Source organism: Aythya ferina (assembly GCF_964211825.1).
Source record: "Aythya ferina genome assembly, chromosome: 4".
NCBI lineage: Eukaryota > Metazoa > Chordata > Aves > Anseriformes > Anatidae > Aythya > Aythya ferina.
The window spans coordinates 62,764,721-62,775,408 of record NC_140300.1 but is presented as its reverse complement, the minus strand read 5'-3'; positions in this window follow the sequence as shown (position 1 = coordinate 62,775,408).

The window sequence follows — 10,688 nt, the reverse complement described above, 5'->3', positions numbered from 1 at the left end:
TGTGGGGTTTGCTTGGGTGTCTCTGCAGAGCTCTCTCACTTTCAAATGTTCTGAGAGTCAGGGGGTGCCACTTCAATGAAAATAGATGTCAAGGCCAAAAGCTGCTTGAATCGAGAGCAAACAACCATCATGCTGAAGGATATTCACCCGAAGATGTTTGAAACTTGCTGTTCCTTTAACCGAGCCTTCTCAGCCATTTTAAGTGAGGTTCAGAAATGAGTGTGATGCTAATCTTACCTTCACGGTGGGGATGCAGCCCACCTTTCTGTGACCACGGGGTGGTCCAAGAACACAGCTCGGAGACACCATTACTCTAATATTAATCATGCAATTATTTACTCTAGTGAACATCTGTGTTCCTTGAACGGCGAAGAGTGGGAATGCACGTCATGGTCTGAAACTTGGTTTTGAAAAATGGGCTTGTGCCGGCTGAGCACGGTCCAAGAGCTGAGGATTGTTTTGCAAACTCTGTGCTGTTTCATGCCTGGGCGTGTGATAGATGGTTGACAAGCCCCACTGACAGCTTGAGGGAGAGGAGAGTGTGGTATCTGGTGGGGATGTTAATCAGACAATTGTATATATGTAGTTTGCTGGAAGCTCACTGCTTCTAATGGCTTTTAACTATGCTTTTTGCAGGCCTAACCATCCAAGTGTTCGCTAGCTGCTAGAAGTTTATGTTGCTGTTAATAAAGGGATCCTCACCTAGACAAGCATTTGATCTGAGCCAAGAACATTACTGCATGGCAACTTTTAGTTTGCTCAGTAAATCACTATTTGCTTTCACATCCTGCAACTGGAATTTACACAGACCATATTCACTGCGGGGCTCTTCAGCACGGAAAATTTTCTCTAATACACGACCAGAGCACTCTTGCTAAATTCCTCTGGTGCAGACTACACACCCCCATACATCTACTGTTAAAAATATGGCCTCGATGTGCTAGATACTCCCTGGCATTCACAGGTCTCCAATGTGTTGTTATTATTCGGAAGAGAGATGGTGAACCCTAATTACTCGTAATCACAACAACCCAGAAAGATATCAGTGGAGGTGCACATTTTACCCTAAAGTGCTATTTGAACTCTTCGGAAAATGTTGAATTACCCCTACAGCTATTGCCGATTAACTACTTAATGAAGCATCTGTGACTGCTGGCATGTCCCAGCCATGTCACTGTGATGCTTGAAGGACGAGGGAGATTAACTAAAAGATTGATCACGGTGATTTCTTACGTAGCAGCCAATCAAATCTAATAAGGGGCACTTTGAGTTGAAACTTGCTTTGGAAAAACATTAGTTTGCTATTACACAAACACCTGTTTTTAGAACTACTCTGTTTAAATTGCTTGAAAGGTACCTATTCCTGTTTCAGTAATGCTAGCACTTCACCACGTGGACAAAGAGTTATTTTATTTACAGCTGCTCTTTCTGTCTCGTGTTTTCCTTTGATTCTGTACAAAATACGGGACAAAAAGATGAAGCATGTGAATTCAGCTGAAATCTAGGTGGGAAGTCCACCCAGATTAAATGCCACGTGTAGGATCATCTAGGCTGGAAAAGACTTTCAAGATCGTCAAGCTCAGGATCTCTTCTCAGGAAGCAGGGATCAGTGCATTTTCTGCTTTGAGGGTTTCTGCTCTGCCAGGTCATTATCATAGAATTAAGGATCCAACTTTGATCCTGTATGGCTGGTAAGGGATGGTCACAAAGATGTATTTCATAGAATCATAGAATCACAAAGAAGAGCCTGGCTTAGATATTTGCAAATACATTGGAAGTTGTTTTCTGAGGATCATGATTTTGTTTCTGTGGACAGCACTGCCTTTAAGGTACATCTCAAGTTGGCTTGCTTTTCATGTCTGATCTGTGAAGTTCAAAACTGCCTTTAATTAATGCAACCATTCTGTAGCAAGCGATAATCTGTTCTGGAGAACAACAGAGCTTTTTTCTTTAAAAAAAAAAAAAAAAAAAAAGAGGCAAAACACGTGTTCAAAGAGGACTTTCCACAATTTATCATGTTTCTTCACTTACTTAACTTAACTCACCTTGGTTATTCTCTACATAGTAGCTTTATTACGTTCTCTGCTATCCTAGATGGTCACGAGAATACATGTACATCGTCCTTCAGTCCTCTTTCATTTTATCACTGTCTGACTGTTCATCTCCTTTGCAGAGGTGAATGAGCAGCCACCTCAGGCCAATGTGAAGTCAAGATTTACCTACCTGAAGGTTGTATAAATGCAAACGGTTCTGAATTGACTGGCTTCCTCCTCATCTGCTCTTTGTGATTTTTCATAAGTAGATACGCTTTGTCTAATAATAAAGTGCTTTTATCCACCACAGACTGTTACCAGTGCCCTTGCAGGAAGAATTTGCTTTCAGAAAGCCATTCTAGGGGATCTTGCAGTCTGTCTGCTATTACAGGTTTTATTTCTCTGCTAGTTTACCTGACTCAGGTCACACCTTTTAATTTCTAAGATACCCACATTTTCAGAGTTAAAAAAAATAAATGCTGCTCAGTAACAGGCTGAACTACAAAGGTCTGAAGTTTCAAAATTGACTAACTGCTCCTCAGCAGGTGATCAATATATAGACACAGCCATCTAAAACGAGGGGCTATCCAGGGAGAAACAGGCAGCGGTCATAAAAGGAAGCGAATGGGGGCTGAACTGTATTTAAGGCTTATTTAAACGATAGCAGGAGCTCCCACTTTAGGTGGTTCAGCACTGAAGCGTGGGGCTAGCTGTAGGCACATGCTGCAGAGAAATGCTGTCTGGATAGCAGCTGGGGAGCAGGGCACAGCACACAGCCCGCACGCTCTGCCCGTGTGAGCAGGCCGAGCTTGCAGTTGCACCTCTGCTGCATCCCCAGGCAGTTTCTCTTCAAGAAAGGGGAGTTATGCTTAAATTAGATTCCTTGTTTTCAGCTCTTGGCCTAAAGCTCCCCAGAAACTGGAGTTTGAGACGAGGAAGAAAATAGAGTATTTCCTAGCAATTTACTTCAGTCTCAGTGGCTTGGTGGAGTATTTGGTTTAGGGCAGAAGGGACCTTGGTGCCCATGAAGTAATATTGTTAGTACCTGCAAATTCATATTAAAAAACTTGTATTTGTGTCTGCAGATCCCTTTGGGACTCCAAAGCCCACTTGAAATGAGAACCGAGCTAACGTTTGTGGCCTGTGTTTGCCTTCTGCTGTCTGTACAAAGGTGTTGGCTGAGGTTTCCCCTGTGCCGCGAGCCAGTTCTCTTCAGTTCCTTCTGTTGCCTTGTGTGAGGAGGTTAAACAAAAACACAATAAAACTCTGGCCCAAACATTTTTCACTGTAGCCCAGACAGACATTTTATTCACAGTAATTTCTTTATTTGTATCATAAATCCTTCTTCTCTTTGTGCTCCTCAAGGAGATTAAAATTAAGGGCATCACCTCTGCCACCAAGGCCTAGACCCCCGAGGCCCAGCGATGGTTTTGCTGCTTCTGCGTGTTCTCCCACCCACCACTTATCTGATGCCTGATCCTTTTTAGGGCACAATCTTTACCTTTCCAGTTTGTACAGTAGATCACATGCTGCAGTCTTAGCCTGTGACTACAAATACTAATGCCCTTTTCCTGTTTTCCTTTTTCAGAGACTCAGTAGCAGACGTTGTGTGCAGGGAAAGGAAAGAGAAACACGGCAAAGGCTCAGTAATAATAGCAGGAAGGCAACAATAATGTATAAAACTATTAATACAATTTTCTAGTGTTTCTCAGAACACGGCACAATCTGGTGCACTCCTTACTATGCCAGCTCCTGGGAACTGGGGACTGTGAAAATGTCAGTTGTATTATTTTTTTTTAGGTATGATTTATTTATTTTTGTTCACTTTATTTATTGATTGATTTGTTTAATGATTTATTTATTCTAGCCATCAAAGCTGCACAGCAAATTGTTTCTTAAAGACTTGAAACCAGAAGGTAAATGAAAAACAAACTGGATCCCTTTTTATTAAAATCTCATGGAGATTTTAAGCAGTATTAGGAATTTAGGGGGAGAGGGAAATTGTTTGTTTTCATTCTCAGAAGCGCTGGGCTCCTCTGAATGAGGGATGGCAGGCTCACATCAACAACAGAAGAAGGCGTTAATAACTTGCATCCTCTCCCTACGGTTGTGTTTATGAGAATTTAAGGAATGGGCACAGTTTCTAGCAAAACACTTGCTTGTGTAACTAATAATAGGACCTTCAGATTCTTCTGGATGAATTTCAGTTCCCTTCCTTCACAGCACTCTCATGCCTGAAGTAAGGACAGTGTAAGAAGTAGAGTGAAAACTTGTTAGGTGTCACAGCTGCCCCCGTGGTTTCGCTCACTTCACAGTGCCCCACACTCCTCGCTCCCAGGCTGGCAGGAGAGGCAATTTAGGCATCATCTAGCCAGATGATCATTCAAGGTCCCTACCAATCCCGAATACTCCGTGATTCTGTGAGAGGAACGGGGAGCTGTGCCCTCTCTCTGCCCCCCGGCCCCTCTTCGCATGCCTTCCCGCTGCAGTCGGTGCTCTTGGTTCCCCTCAGGCTGGTGCAGGTGGTCAGAGAAAGGAGCACCTTTGTGTCCCGTCTCCTCCTCTCCCCACATCTTCGCCTGTTTGCCTCCACGCACCCGCTCCTTTCTAATCTTCCTGTCACACAGACTCTCTCTCCGGTGATGTATCTGCTGCCTGGGAAGCGGCTCTTTTTGTCTGGGCCCACAAAGCCAGCAAGCCAGGGCCCGAGTGAAAGGGTCGCGCTTGCCACAATAATTTTTGGCGGCTGCTAAGTCATTCCTGCCTCTCAGCTCCCACAGGCTCCTTTGTGGCTGAGGACGGAGGCTCCTGGGAAGCCCGTTCGGGCTCCCGCTCTCATGCCCCGGCCCTACAAAGGGCCCTGCCTGTGTGCTGCGGTGCCCCGGGTAGCGGAGGTGTCTGCCGCCAGGCCCTGCGACGCCTTCCCAGCCAGGCCGTCATCCCCGGGCCCCCCTTGGTGCATAGATACGAGCCGAAGGGCGAAACGGCTTGGAAACCATCTTTTCTTGTCCTGCGGCCTATCTGCGTGGGGAGCTGATTGACAGGCGGAGGGTGAAGGGCCAGAGGCTGTGCTAATTGTCTGAGGCCCTTGCTCAAACATGGATGGAGAAAGAGGGAGTCCCCGCAGGCAAGGGAAGAATGGGAACCTTTGTGAGGCCCGACACAGTAAATGCCACCTTTGTGAAGATTTAGACTTGCTGGGGTCAGGTTTTAACAACTTGGGATGCTCCGGTCTCTTCCTCTTTCCTTTAGCTCCAAAGGCTCCTCTTCCTCCTTTATTTCTGCTTCATCAGCAAGCATTGTTTCAGTGAGGCTCGAATCCCCTTTCAGTGGCTTAGCCAAACACAGACAAGTCCCACCCTGCTAAACAAGCCTCTTGTGGGGGCTGCTGGATTTTTTTCTTTTCCCTCCTCCTTGTCTCCCATGCTGCAAAGAATGCCTCTTAGTATTCTCAGAGGAACGGGAACATTTGCATATTAATTTAATTGTGTGTGTTCATGCAAAACTACTCGACTCACAGCAAACTAGCCACAGTTATTAAAATTAATTTGCAGAGGAAAGGAGCTATTGTTTTCCAAGACTAGAGTTGTCAAAGCTTATGTTTTTCTGTGTGCTAAAAGCAACCGCCTAGTTGCTTGCTGCCCTCTTTGGCACCAGAGAATAGCTGAGAATCATAACAAAAGTTCCTTGGAGAAATTGGAGAGCGGAGAAAGTTTTACACAGGCAAGAAATGAAGGAAAGTCTGTGCTTTTCAGTTGCTCCCAGACCAGGATTTCCCACCTGTGTTTCAGGCCTCCCTGGGACTCCTAGGAGGAGAAAAACCATCCGATACTGCCTTTAACAGCGTAGATAAACCTAGCTGAGCCCCGCCAGCATGTTTCCATTGAGCTCCTTCCGTGCATTTGGGCATATTTCCATCTGGCTCGGGCACGTCTCTCAAAAGAAAACCATGAAAAGCTTTTTTTGCTTGGTGCTGGTGTGTTTGCAAGTGTAGGTGCTGTGTGTGCACGTGTGTATATGTGTGCATGCATCTAAGGCAGACAGCGAAACACACGCCATCGCCAGCAGGAGTACCAGGTGGTGGCAGGGGGCTGGCTGTCTTCCTCCGACTGGTGATGGATTTTGGGATCTGCAGTGGGAAAACTTCTCAGGCCTTCATGTTGTTTTTCACTGGAAAAACAGAAGGATCTTTGCATCACTTTGCTATGAAATTGATTATATTCATATTCTTGTATTTTTTTCCTTCAATTTTCTAGTGTTTTGGAAGATGTAACGTAGATACTTTTTTGGTCATGATCAGTTAGGAGTCAATGTGTGTTGCTATTCAGTAGGTGCAAGACTAAATCCTAGCTGCTCTCCCACGTTTACACTTGTTGGCACTTTATGAGTGATATTGCGGAATTGGCTACCAGTGCACAGATGCATGCACAAAGCAGTGAAGGTTTTCTGGAAGTTTTTGACAGTTCCATACATAATCCGTGGACGTGACATGACCTGGTCTGAAAACATATTACGAGATCTATCACCAATGCAATATCTGAAGTAATTTAGCTTCACACCATGCACAGAGGTGTAATACATAGGTGCTTTTGCCACATTGCTTCTGCAACATTTGCTCCTGTGTCTTTGATAATAAAACTGTCGGAGTGACCTTGGGGAGGTAATAACGGCTCATTGATTTGGATTTAAAGCTTCCATATTGTTTTACCCGTTGTGTGATATTTGTTCAAGGGAAAAATAGAAAAATGAACCTGTTCTACGATCTCATCCGAAAGACATCAGGGGTTTTATAGAGATGCAGGATGTTTATTGGCTGCATAGCCCTTTGGAAACTCCCAGAGCCTTTGAATTTCCTTATCGTGGGGAGCTTCCTGGGAGAGGAAGGCTCGTGAGCTGTGCACCCTGCAGTCCTGGTTTCAGTAGCAGACAGCCTGACAAGCGGCAGGGCATTGAGCCAGCTTGGGTGGAACTTTGTTTGTTAGGGTGAGTACATGAAAACTGTGTCTTTCTGTTAAAAGGTTTGATCTGGGGAAATACCCAGCTAATACGGATTGTTGTCTGTCTTCCCCTTAAAGGTAACTTCAGCTGCACATTCTGGATGCTTAAAGATAAGCCCCTTTAAGCTGCTGGTCATTTGACTCTTTGGAAAATCCATTTGCCAACCTGCAAACCTTACCATAGGGTAAGGAGGCGGGTGTGGGACTGCTGGCATGGACAGTTACAGCGTGAGCATGGCTTGTGCCCAGCCTGGCACTCATCGAGCCTCCAACCAGCTGGATAATCCAGGGGATATTTGACCAGTGCCCAAGCTTGAAGAAATGTTCTCAGCTATTCTGAACTAGAAAATCTGATTTCATACGCCAGCTCATTGGATGCAAAGGTATATTTTGTGTTCTCTTCAGCACTGATTTTTCTTGGGAGAATAATGTTCAGGTTGCCTAGGAGGGAAGGGCCTAGGGGTTAGGATGGGCAGTGAGTAGCTGTCACGAGAAGCACCTGTGCTGTGTGAGGCCAGGGGCCAGGCCCAGCCTATTTTTGCAGCCCATTTTTTTCTGAGAAAAATATTTTTCAGAATGGCAAGTTCCACTTCTGCTTTCCCATTCCTGTTGCGTGAGATTTTCTTTGATGAGAATTTTGTTTTTAATGATTATGCTTTTCTTCGTGTCTAAAAGAAAGGAAGCATGTGTTTTGTTTTTTTTTAAATTATTATTATTGTTTTATTTGCAAAACACAATGGCTTATAGTAATTTTTTGGGATATTTCAGCTGAAATTCAACGTGCAAAGGGTTACACGCGATTCTAAGGATATGTAGAAAATAATTTTTCATTTATCCTGACTATATATTTGCTTTTAATCTCTTACATAAAGTTATACACAATATAATTCTGCCTCTGATTTCTGTCTTGCTGCATACTGCACTCAAGAGTCAATCGTAGTTGGGTTAATTAATTTGAATTAACTACAGGGATCCTTTCCATTGATTTCAGTGGACTGTTGATCATGCTGGCATATAATACAAATTGCTGCTTCTTAATTAACCCCTCTGTTCTTATCTGATCTCTTCAAGTTACTCACCAGGTGTGGGGGAGAGTAGGGACTGAAGCCTTGGTCTCATGAACATCATCAAGAGTGGGTTATCCAGTCAGGTTTTCTGTTGCCCTCCAGATAAATTGCTGGTTGTGTTGTGATTTATTTTTAATATACATTTTTATGTTAGTGGATGACTGCAGGAAAAATGGCAAGGAGCTTGCTCTGTAGTAGCTGGTACCTGCCACGCAGGGGAAGCCCAGGACAGGCTCACAGTGCAGGGACTTGATTTGAAAATTTTTTATTACCCCTATCGGGGCAAATCTGCTACCAGCTTCCACAAAATTTCCTTTTCTTCTGCTGCTGTTTAGCAAACCATAACATTTTACATTTGACCAGGCAGAATCTGGGGGCCTAGAATAATAGTGAACATGGCCAAATGTTGCCCAAAAGAAAGCCTGCGTGTGTTTGACTGAGCAGGGGTGGGCATCTTTCACCGCCGTGCACAGGGTGCCCACCCGGGACAGAAGCAGAGACTTTCAGGAGGCTCCTGGATGTTAAATTGTAGCTGCAGAAGGCATTGGGTAGGCAAACTAAGATCACAGTTATTATGGTTAATGTAAACAGTTTGTCCTCACAATGCTGCCCTTTGGGATTGGTGATTTCTTTGTTCATTTTACCACACTGAAAATGCATTGCATGGAAAAAGGAAGTGAAATACTGACATGGCATCAGGCCCCAGCTGCTGCCACTTGCTGTCCGTGGCAGGGAGGCTAGAGGCTGACATGGCTTTAGTCCCGAATTATAACAGTTTCCGAAACATATTTTCTGCAATTACCAAGTAGTTTTGCACCCCAGGTGTGCCATTTTTAGAGTTATTGTGGGTTTTGATCCTTATAGACACCTCGTTTGCATGGGACTCAGCACACACTGAGGCATTAGGATCCTTTAGACGGTACTGAATGTCTAAATGTTGCTGTGTCCAGTGAGAATTGAACTAGACAGCACTTTTGCAATTGAATCCTTTTGATTTTTTGACACCCAAATACCCAGTTCTGCTTTGAAAATGATAGCTGAGCTCCTACGTTGTGTGGGCACACCGAGGACGTTGCCATTCACGTTTTGTGACTACAACAGAGAACAGCAAACGTCCTCCTGGATATTGCAGGGTGCTCACTGCAGGTTGGTCACTTGCTTGTGTCGTGGGGGATGGAGCCAAACTCCCTGATATGATGGATAGGAGGCACACTAACAAGAATGCTTGCTGGCAGAAAAAAAAAAAACCTCTCGAGAAGTATATTTAGCCTGCCTTGCAATAAGGAGCCACAGTAAATTACTGTAGCCATTTACCTGTGTACTTTTGCATCCATTCCTTTAAAACAAGTGATACATTATTGATAACCCCATTTCAGAGAAAAAAAAATAATACTGATGTCATGCACTTTTGTCAATTTTCTTTTTAATTAATGGTGTTTTTGAGAAAGGTGTTTTAGAAACTGCTGCATGTTTTCAAAGCCACCTTTTGTACATCGCTTCCTCATGATCTAAGAAGCACGGAGCGAAATCCTATCTGCAGGACATCGGACTGGGTGATCACAGAAGTATCTTCCAGCCTTGATGTCACCTTGGCAGGGTTAAAGGGTGAGTCTCCTTTTATATAGCATTATGGAGGGATGCCATCTACCAGGTCATCCAGCATCCCTCGCAGGGGTCCGACCTGCGGGTTATCAGACTGGCAGAGACCACCGTTTCTTCATGGGCCAGGTTTTGCCACAGAGGGGCCATTTATTCCTCTTCACTTGGTGCAGGGAGCAAAGAAAGGCAAAAAAGAAGGCAGAAGGATAACTGGAAAAAAAGTTAAAAGAACAATGGTGTTTCTGACAGGAGAAGAAGTCCTGGTAAGGCCTGACTGGGGCTGGCAGAGCTGGCTGATGGTTAAAGTTAACAGCTAATAGCTGTTCCAAAGTGTTTTCTGCTGGAGATGTTGGGTTTGGATAGTTTTGGTATGCAGGTAAATGCCTCATCTTATGAGGAATCATATTAGGGTCAGACTTAAGTGATACACCTTCAATTCCACTGCCTGGGGAGGTTGCTGTGTAAGAGTGCCCAGAATAAAGTGTGAAGGCAAAGACAGGCCACCGAGATAATGTTTCTCCATGAGTTATTTATTTCATAGCACAGTGAAAAGAGAAAGAGTTTCACTGTTCAAAATACTCACTGGAAAACCAAGAAAACGCTGCTCGGTGAGCTGTTTCTTTTTTTCTTTGGAAAAGGGCTCGTTTCTTGGGAGAGCAGGGATTAGGTCAGCTGGTCATTCAGTTGTATTTCCCACACGAGAGGCACAGAGTGGGAAGAGTGGGAGAGGAAACTGCTTTTTACTGCCGAACACTAAACAAAATGCAGAATTCTTCCAAGGGAAACGTGCACCAACAGAGTTTGAAAACATATGTTACACATTAAAAAAACAACACCATAAAAATAACCATTGCAGATCTCTGCAACCACGTATAACTTTTACTGCACTGGTACTAGAAAACAGCCTTACTGTGAGGTTGGATATGAGGAAATTTCCAACATTGCTTGCAATTGTGCTGTCAGGAAGGATAACAACGTAAGCAAATTGGCAG